Here is an 11,537-nt window from a genome sequence, read left to right on the forward strand (position 1 = left end):
TATTTTCTATCTGCGCAAATATGTTTCAATTAAAAGTTATGTCCTTTATTATATGCAGAGCACAGCATTTTAATCATCGCTTCAACTCACTTACAATGGAATTCCTGTTGCAGTAATTTTATAAACTTGACATTCTCAATGACCTGTATTCTTCGAATTATATTAAACTTTCAATTACAAAGACTCATTTGTAATTTATCAAAAATTTTCATATCCGCGCATTAAAAAACAAATAATCACCTAAATACCGAATCTCTAGGATCATTCGTTTATCCCGCAATAGCCTACACAGTTCACAAATAAATATTTCAACCCATAGATACGTTGAAAGTTCTCGAGGATCAGACTTGCCGACGCGTATTCATTTCTCGCAGGAGGCAATTCGCCAATACCTTCCGACGCTTTTCAGCGGCCGATTCGCCGGCGGGCCATAAGTATACCAAACTCCATATACTAGAACGGCTGTGGATAATGCGCATCACAGAGGCGCGATTTACGCACAGTCGAGCGATTTCTCTCGTAGAATACACATGCCTTATGCGCATACGGAACAATAACAGATTCTGGTCGGAGAATTTGTTTTTCCCAGAAGGCTCTCTTTCCGCTCGGTGTTTTATTTATTTTTCGTAAAATGAAGCGGGAAGCAATGGAAAGCCGCGCTTGGTCAAAGCTTCGCTGCGCGCGGAAACATGCATGCGCACGCACTCGGAGCGGCAATTCGATTATTGTTTATTCAGCAAAGTACTGCTGTACTGCGTTGTGAAATTCTTCGTGTACGTACGCGGAGCTGAGGGAGATTGAGAGGAAATGGCTGATGGTAATAATTGGGAAAATAGAAAGGGGCGAACGGCGCAGATTTTTGTATTTATAATCGATTATCCATGTTTGACTAGAAATGTCTTGATCTCGATATGAGTTGAATTACTTGATTGAAACAAATTTGCAATTTGAAAGTTTTTTGCATATTTTTCGAAGCTATATTTCTACAGCTACTGGTGTGTATACATACACGGCCGGGTATACAGATACGAACTGCAAATATATTAATTAACATCATTGGCTCTTACAGGCTTGGAAAGTCTTGTTTCGGAGCGTTCCAAAATAAACAAAGATTATTCTTTAAATTGAAAACCCATTTAAAAGAAAACAAATAATTGTGGACTATTCGTTCGTCGCAGATGTTTTGTCCGTCGAGTGTTCAGCATAAGTGACAGAAGCGCAGTAGACCCCACAGAAGGTATTTTTCACATGGCTGACATACCGCTATCTATATGCACTATGCTCATAGATTTAGATGCGGGGAACAGTATGCCATCTACATTTCATGCCCAAAAATACAGAGGGTTCAAACAGAATAGATAGACCCAATAATACAAGCTTTATTATTATTTTCTTTTATAATTAACGTTCTTATAGTCGATTTGCAAAACAAATTCGATTTCGACAGTTATAAAAAAAGTGTATTTCTATTTTGTTTTCTGCGTCGCCGCACCTGATCGCTCTGATACAAAGCAATAGGATCCGACGTGCTTGGGCGAGCGACATTTTATTCGCCCCAATGGACGTCCGTTATAGCCAGACAAGAGCGTAAACATTTCCTGGAAACGAACGATTAAAAAAAAAGTGTCAACCTTCTATAATTCTCAAGTTGACTGTAAATTACAGACTTAATGAAGTTCCTCCCTGTTAATTATCAAAAACGCTTGGATAATACAAGTAAATCTAGCGAATGAACTTTATAATAAACTCGTTTACGATTCAAGTCTTTTGCTTTAATACTTGCCTTTCTTTGCTGAAGCAATCAAACAGTGATTAATAAACTTTTTGACAATGAATGGATTGGCTTGAAATGAAATTGTCAAAATGCAGCATTGAGAAGGAAATACAGCTCGCAATTTCCTTACGCATTTGTATTAGTCGACGCTATAGACGGTCAAAGAGATTTCCAACGCGAATAAAACAAGCGTAAAAAGAAAGACTAGACTAGAGCAATGAGGCTGAGAGTAAAATGCGGAATCATTTGATCACTATTATCAACAATAAAAAAACTTATTGTTGACTAACAGTTTCTAATAGTGTAAAAACCATATCGACGTTTTCCAACATTTTAAGCAAATTTAAATTCAGAGTAAGGCATATTTTAGTAACTATACGAGTATACGGGCTTCGCCAACAGATAATTAGTGCGCACATGTTGGCCTACAAGTTTCCCCGTGAATGCTTAGTTTGCTTCGACATTTAGTAAGACGCAGTATTACGTCGTAACTGCCCCGTTAAAGTAAATATTGCACGGAGCTAGTGCGATGGTCCCCATCGATTTGCTTAAATTTGTATCCTGCAAGTAAACGCGGCTATCTGGTAGAAAATTGACGAGTTGAACTAGTCAGTACACTAGCACATCGCGAGTTCCAAAGACGAATTGTTTCTCACAAATTTCAAAAAAAAATCGGCAACAACTCGGGAAGCCGAATTCTCATGCGCGCGCATATAACATAACCTTTTGAGGTTATTATGATGCAGTATAATAACACCTATTCAATATAAGTTATGTTGGCTGGTGACTTAAGTTAAATTGGGAGCCATAGTCTTAGTAGTCGACATCCAAGTTCATTACTATTCCATCTGTGTTATATAAAAGCTAGATATCTGAATTTTTGTACAGATATTTGTTAAATTATTTAGAAATTAGTCACCGTATCAGTTTTTACTTAAATGTCCTAGTTGGAATTGTCAGCTCAAGGGCTATGAGAAATTTTGGATTTGGCGGGTGACATTTCTTGTTAGGATTGTTCCAGAGGATCTAATAACTCTAGCCACTTGTATTTCTAGTTTCTAGTGTATTTTTATATGTAGAAAGTTACAATAACTTTGCCTTTTTTCCCAATGCATTAATAAGAATTTTGACTTTTAAAAGTTGCAAGTGGTTTTGATTGCGATGACTGATTTTCAAATTTTGTTGCTGCTCTTATTCAGAAACTATCTTCAAACATCTCAGCGATGAATCCTAATTTTTACACGGGTGTCCGGATGGAAATTAAAAGTATATCACTTGAGAACAATTTAACTTTAAATATTATTTCGTTATTGTAAAAGAAATGTGCATGCAAAAGATCAGCTCTATACGTATATTGGTTTCTGAATTACAGCAGCAACAAAATTTGAAAATCAGTCATCGCAATCAAAACCACTTGCAACTTTTAAAAGTCAAAATTCTTATTAATGCATTGGGAAAAAAGGCAAAGTTATTATAACTTTCTACATATAAAAATACACTAGAAACCAGAAATACAAGTGGCTAGAGTTATTAGATCCTCTGGAACAAGCCTAACAAGAAATGCTACCCGCCAAATCCAAAATTTCTCATAGCCCTCGAGCTGACAATTCCAACTAGGATATTTATGTAAAAACTGATATGGCGACTGATTTTTAAATAGTTTAACAAATATCTGTACAAAAATTCAGATATCTTTAATACAACACAAATGGAATAGTAATACTGGACTTGGACATCAGCTACCAGGGGTAAGTTATAAAATTTTGATGTTACCTAATTAAAAATGACTGCATAAATATGTAAGCCTTCATTAATAAATATATTCAAATTAATGTTTAGTTAAATGTTTAATGCCTTTATTAATAAATAATTTCTATTTTATATTAAATGATATATTTTCTTGTACTAAATCATAACCTCCTGTTACAATGCCGCTACCCTAAGCGGGTCTTGGGCGTTGTCGTCCAGATCGGATGGGTGGGTGCCTATCACCACTACACAGCGCGTCCTTAGGTTGCGGATAGACGAACAGCCCCTGAGAAAGAGGTTAGCTGCGAATAAATTGAATAAGCAGCCGCGGACAGCCGATAGGAACAGGCGTGGGTGTGATGAGCCCACCTGTCGAACGCATTCATCTAGAAACACTACGCAAGCACCACAACAACAAAAACACTTCACATTATCTCTTATCTCTCAATCTATCTCTTTCATCACACATTACAAAAATGGGCAAAAATCCTGCTGCCGAGGAGGATGCGGGAGCGATGACAACTGCCCCGAAAGGGGATGTGTAGAATGATTCGTCACCTGGTCTTACGCGGTAACGATGCTAGCGAAGGCGCGCTGCTTTGCAGGGGGGCGTTAGGATGCGAGAATGAAACCGTAGTGTGTCTGACGACGAATTGACACGTCCTCGTCAAAGTCGGAAAGCTCTCATACTTAGTTCTAGAGAGGTATGGGGGTTATCACCTCTAGAACGGTGGACTCACCTGCGATCGGAACAGGATCCGAAGCGCGCGGGTTTAACATAATATCATGGCTCAAAAAAATCAAATCCGAACCAAAAGGGACTTAAGGGTCGGAACTTGGAATGTTCGCAGTCTATACAGAGCAGGTGCGTTTAAAGAACTCGTAAAGGAAGCTGTAGCGGGGTGGTCGGGTAATAAGAATAGCCACGCGCCTGAGGAATACTCGTCCTTATTATATAGGTTATGGTACAAGCTCTGGTCAACGTCCGCGTCCTAGGCCGGACCCTTTCGTTCTGCCTCCCACGTTCTCTTAGTATATTCAGCTCCTCGCAGAGGGCGCCACTTCGCTACAGAAGCTGATAGGTACAATCTAGATTTGGTAGCAATACAGGAATCGCGGTGGCCAGATGGCGGAGTACTAGCATCGGGTAACTTCACGTACCTGTATGGGGCCGGGAGTGGGGGATCTCTAGGCACCGGATTTCTCGTAAGCAAAAGCATCATACATTCGGTTAAAAGTTTCAAATCCGTCAATGATAGGCTCTCGTACATCATTATCGAAGGTGAATGGTATAGATATGTATTTATTAATGTACACTGTCCTACGGAGGACAAAGAAGAAGAAGCTAAGGATCTCTATTACGAAACTTTAGAGCAGGTAATCGACCAGTTCGCGTCTTACGACACAAGAATAGTATTAGGCGATTTCAATGCTAAAATAGGTAGGGAGGAAATGTTTAGGCCTACTATAGGTAAGGAAAGCCTGCACGAAGCCAGCAATGATAACGGTATTAGGGTCATAAATTTCGCGGCGGCAAAAGATCTTATAATCAAAACTACGTATTTTAAGCACAAGAACATACACAAGGCAACGTGGACATCGCCGGACGGGGCCATACAGAACCAAATTGATCATTTCCCCATTGAAAAAAGACGTAATGTTCTTGACGTAAGGGCTTACAGAGGGGCAGATAGCGACTCGGACCAATTCCTAGTAGTAGCCAAATTAAGAGCTAGACTAGTAGCGAATCAAAATAGTAAGCGAGCAAACAAGGTAGAAAGCTTCGGTATTGAGAAACTACGAGATAGAATGTGTACCGAAAAAACTCGTGAGATTAATTCAAATATGTCTGAACGGAAGCACGGGAAAGGTCCGAGTAGGCGGTAATGTATCAGAACCCTTCATGATACGCGATGGTTTAAAACAAGGGGATGGGCTCTCTACGGTACTGTTCAACTTAACGTTAGAGTATGCCGTTAGAAAAATGCAGGTTAGCCAGCTGGGCGCAACGCTTAATGGAACAACGCAGATACTAGGCTACGCAGATGATTTGGATATACTGGGGGATTGTAGGGAAACGGTAGCAAGAAACGCGGAAATCCTCATAAAAGCGGTGGAGTATACAGGGTTAGAAGTGAGTGAATCAAAAACAAAGTACATGATTGTGGATAAGCTAGGCATCTGCAGAGGGGAGGAAGATCTCAGAGTTGGGAATTTTACTTTTGAAAAGGTTAGCGAATTCAGGTATCTGGGTACGACCATAAATGATAGAAACGAGATTAATGTCGAAATAAATAAGAGACTCCATTCGGGTAATGCTTGCTTCTACGCCGTGAGTAATTTACTTAAGTCGAGGCTGTTGTCTAAAAACGTTAAAATAAGAATATACAGGACAATAATACTGCCGGTGGTTCTGTACGGGTGCGAAACGTGGGCTCTCACTTAGCAGGCGGACAACCGTTTTAGGGTATTTGAAAATAAAGTCTTGCGAAAAATATACGGGCCGCAGAAAGATGAGGAAACCGGGGAATGGAGGAGACTACACAATGATGAGTTACACAATCTGTACGCGTCGCCAAATATTAACAGAATAATAAAATCGCACAGATAGGGATGGGCAGGGCACGTAGCGAGAATGGGAGACGACCGTACGACAGCGGGTGTCATGAAGGGCAGGCCGATGGTAACGCGACCTCTAGGTAGACCTAGACGTAGATGGGAGGACAACGTAAAAGCGGATCTAGTAGAAATAGGACGGGTGGGTGTCGATCGGAGAGGTGCATCTTGGGTAGGGTTGACACAAGATAGGGCAGCGTGGAAGGCTTGCGTAGATGAGGCGATGAACTTTCGAGTTCCAAATGTCATGTAAAAAAAAAAAAATCATAACCTCAAATTTTAAATGCATATTGCTTGGTGGGTTGTTACCGAGTTTTCCACGGGTTAACGCCATCAGGTCACGGGGTAACTGGCGAAAACGGTTCCGATAAATTCGCGTAATTTCTCATACTCGGGTATTAATCAGCAACAACTCCTCAAGATTTCTACCAGAGATAAGTACGTGAATTTATTAAAATTCTGAAAGAATGCATTCATTCATTCTATTAATTATTGCCGTAAGTCGATCGATTTTCCTACATCCATAAAAATACCACGTCTCGCATTGTAATGAAAATTTTTTCGTTCCCGCGTGAAAGAGTTTTAAATATTTTCCACTTCTCTAGCTCCCTTATTCAATTTCCGGCATCGTCAAATATCCTTTTTCATACACAGCGACTCGAATCGTGCTCGCGTCGAGTTTCAGCTCTTGTTTTTCCTTTCCTCTTCAGCACCCCTTTGTCTCTCTCTTTCTGCGCCTCGTATCCTATATACACGGCTCGCTTCGAGCGGTGCACTTTTCAACCCTCAGCATGTGCGGCCTGTAATTTCTCTCTCGGCGGTTGCGAAGCGCGGCGCTTTATTGCAGGAGCAAAAATTCATAAGACGCCACCTCGCGCTCGTTTTGTTCTAGTTGCGTCGAGCTGACGTCTTGAATTGTCCCGAGAAAACTTTCATTGCCCGCGAAAACAGCGGTTCGCTTCGCTTTTTCCTTCCTGTTGGAGCCAGCAGCTTTTTCTTGCGCCGAACTTGACTGCAAATAAATTAGTCCGGTCGCTTGTCGATTGCCCGGGCTAAAGTTCCTGTTTGCACTGAAAACAATGTGCGCGCTATGCTTTTTGTAGGTTTTGGACGTTCGATTCCGATCTATTGTAACTACGGATGAATTGATTGTTGTTATGTTTAAATTTGGCTTAAAGTTGGCTTAAATTTGGTTTAAAGTTGGCTTCTATTGCCTTTTTCCAAAGAAAGCTTTGGGAAGGTAAAAGTTGGAGTTGTTAAAGGAGAATAGCAGAAATTTGTTTGGAGTCGAAATGTTTAGCGTTCTATGGCCGTGCATCAATAGCTTTTATTATTCGTGCGATCGTATATCTCAAATTAAATTACAAATAGAATTCTGTAAGATCCTAGCTCACTATCGAACGCGATCAGATTCTAATTTGGTTTTATGTGCTTCTATGCTTTAAAAGTGAAAATTTATAGAAACAATCGCTTCCATTCGCTTTTTAATTAGGGTCTTACTCTGTTAGTCGCTAAGTCTATAGGACTTTGTAGTATTGGTGAATGCATCAAGATACTTTCAAATTCAAATAAGAATGGGATTTCATAAAAGAAATCTTTTTTTCGATATCTTAAATTACAAATTATTCATTTGGCTGATTGGCTACGATTCTAATTTAACATTTTTATAGCTAGAGCTTACGATAAAAACGAAACGAAACCAGAAAAAACTTTTTACCGTATAACAATAATGCATTTTTAATTTCCCTATAAAAAAGAAAAAAAAATTTGGTATACACGCAAAATGCCCGCCGACAAGTATCTCTCTCTCCCTCTCTCTCTCTCTTTCTCTCTCTCTCTCTCTCTCTCTCTCTCTCTCTCTCTCTCTCTCACTCGCTCGCTCTTGCTTGCTTTTGCTCTCTATTCCGCCGTTACTGTATATGTTTTGTTTTAATTAATCCGGCGAAAAGGGACGCTCTCCAGCAATATACACACATTTACTTCCGGCATAGCGGAGTGAAATTTGCCGAATGAAATAACGCATTCGACCCTGGAGGGCACGTCTCTCTCTTTCTCCTCTCTCTCTCTCTCTCTCTCTCTCTTTCTCTCTCTCTCTCTCTCTCTCTTTCTCTCTCTCTCTCTCTCTCTCTCTTTCTCTCTCTCTCTCTCTCTCCCTATCTCAACCTAACCCTATATTTCAATATCACGGATCATAGACGCGAGCGCGTAAGGCACACTGTGCAGTAGCGTTGAGCGAGTTTTTAACTTTGTTAGAGAGCGTATAACATCGTTAAAATTCTATCTCGGCGATCACGACCTCTCTCAACTTTTTCACTCGACGCGTTGCCAAGAGCCTTACGCCATGCCCCCGAGAAGAGGAATTCATTTAAGCGAGCCGATCGAGAGCATGCTGGCGGTCGCTCTGTGAGTGATGCAAAAGTGGTGCGCAAGTGAGGGCTTTTCTCGAGCATTACGCGGATCCTTGGACTTTTTAACGCTTTTTTCATTGGCAGGGGTGTAGTGTGCGGTGAAAAACAGCCTTTATGTCGAAGTTTCATTTTGCGAGATTATAAATCTGTTTTTGGAATTGTTCAACATTTTAGATTGCTATCGTAATTGGAAGAGTGGAGTTTTTGAAATTCCCTTGATATTGGCTTTAAATGTAAGCTAATGAAATATTGCAGCTCATCTGGGTCGAATGAAATTGGAGTCTCAAATGGTAATGCAAATTCAAATTCAAAATCATGACCCAAATGCGCGGCTCTTGGTGGTATTTTTATACTAAGGTTACGCTCCGTTACTGGATCGGGAATGGATACTTGATAAAGTGATACCACAGCAGCCATTGGTCCTACACGATCGATCAGCTGCAACCCATTACGTTTGAAATATCTCTAATGTTTACTAAGGTCTCGAAAACAAAAAAACAGAAACAAATTTATAAGAAACATTTTTAATTTTAAGGATTTTTACACAAATAAATCTATAATGCTTTAGAAAAAGCAGATCGTTATTTTATAAACCACCTACAGCGTAATCTCTCTGGTTGGGCAGTAGTATACTGTATTTGCATAACTGTATACCTGTATTAAATAAAATTAACAATAATTATGAACATATATTCCTTTTACTAAGACATAGTACTGTTCTGCCAAGTATGATATAAAATTCGACACAGCGGAAACCGTTTCACTCGATAATGCAAAGGTTTTTACCTCAGCTACATCTTACATCCGAAAGATGTATCAGTCTCTTCCATCATCTCTAAATTAACGCATCGAGATACATAAGAGATTCCAAGCCAGGTACATATAGAACTCCTAGGAAAAAAAGGAAAATTCACGCCTTCTCCTATGAGGATAAACTTGCGCGATCTCGAGTCTCGATGAATTTCAAAAATGAGAGGTCCGTGTATATTTTAGCAGAGGCGCAGCAGTATAGCGCAGAGAAGCAAGTTCTCATCTGGCCGCAGTCGGTTCGCGCATTGTGGTCGATATCATCCAGTTCAAAGCCGATATGCGGTCGACGAGCCGCACGTCGGAAAATAAACAGAAATGGTCCGAGCAGAGACACTGCAAACGCTGACCTGGACAGGATGCAGAACGGAATTATTTCTATATTCGCCTGATCAATTTTAATCTTCGAGCATACGGTGGTGAGCTTGACTCAAAAAAGAAAAAATTTGATTATGATATGCACGAAATTGATTCTTTAATGCTGCCATACCAGGCCCTTGTGATTAATTATTAAAATGATTTGAAAATACGTATCTGATGAATAGGTAAGTACCTGTTTTACATGCACGAGAGTGATATCGGTACTTTTGATTTTAACGAAATCCCATTCTTATTAAAGCTTGATTAAAAACTATTCGTTATATAAAATGTATTATCGCGATGGCTACGTGATTGCTTCGCGAAAAACATAAAAAAAGTGCAAACTATGGAGATATAATAGCTGAACAACGCCAATAGAAATATATGCCATTAACAAAACAATAGCTCGTGCACGCAGAGCTGCATCGTACAATATTTCTTCAAAGCACCCAACTCAATTTCCCTTTTTACAAAATTATTAACTCGCTGCAAAACTCGTGGCGGCCGTGAAACAGCAGGTATATGCATCAGTATTCGCGACCCACACACAGCCTAGCTGCACAATGCACCTTGCCCCAAAAATTAACCCCTTTCAGAACCATACTTCGGAACAACGCGAGCGCACAATCAAGTCCCAAACGCGCGAGCGACAAAAGCAGCGAATTTTCGCGATAAAACGCTGGCGCATTAAAGCTTGAAAGCGTCAGTCATTCGGGCCAGGGCACGTATGCCCAATTATAATGATCGCACCACTGCATCATCGTTAACTTGATTAATGCTGAACGAGTCGAGTGGCGCGGTGCCGGCACTGTCCGATCCATCAGCGGGCGAGCGACGCTCACTGCACGACTACGCGAAATTTGGAAGAATTTAGGATCCTCCGCCTCCCCTCCCTCTCTTTTAACACCCCCAACGCTTAAGGCACTCTACTAGTGCATATGCAGGCAATATATTATTGTATTGGTAGTAATCATTATTTCTGAGACTCGGATGCGCTCCGTCGGTCGTATGTGAATCAATCGTGCGATTCGCGGTGTTACTGACTGCTGTAATTAATTAGACCAGCTTCGTCGTTTTTCATTCTGCCACGTGTTGTTGTGATTGAATCTCGAAAGTGTTTAATTTAGCTTTCTCCTAGAGGAAGCTTTGTAATGGTAAAATTTTCGACTCTATTAAAATCAGGTTAAAACTTCAATCGTCTTTTCAAGGATGGGTTTTTTCAAAAAAAATCGGATGAAAAAAGTTAGAACATGCGCTTCTTTAAATCAATGTTTTGCTGACGCTTGAATTGTGTAGGTCACGTAAAAATTTGATAAAAAATAAACATCATGAGAAACAACCTACACACGTATCATCTTTCTGTCTGATGTACTGTTATTTGTTAAAATGTGTCAGTATTAATATATTAATACGCAAGTAATATGCTCTCAAGGGAGCAAATCAAAATTTGAATAAGGACGATATACAATAATTTCGTTCGAAATGTACCTACATATGCAAGATACACTAATCATAAGATTATAAAATATACGCATTCTTAATGAGGTGCCTAATTACGATCTCAATTAATGATTCTGTCTCTGTGCGAACCTTGTAAAGTTTGCAATTGTCAGCGATAATGGGAGATAAATATGGACGTCCTTGTGTGTCGTGACAGTTTAATAACGAATGCACGAGTTCGGCTTGTGGGAAAATACGAAATTTCGCTTGATTTGGTGGTAATTGATGAGGGCGCTCAATATGCCTCCTCCACTCGCGTTATAGCTCAAATTCAGCGAATATAATTTCCCCGTCTATAATAACAATCGCGCTTACGTACATAC

Source organism: Nasonia vitripennis, chromosome 1, assembly GCF_009193385.2.
Source record: "Nasonia vitripennis strain AsymCx chromosome 1, Nvit_psr_1.1, whole genome shotgun sequence".
In the NCBI taxonomy this organism is placed as follows: Eukaryota; Metazoa; Arthropoda; class Insecta; order Hymenoptera; family Pteromalidae; genus Nasonia; species Nasonia vitripennis.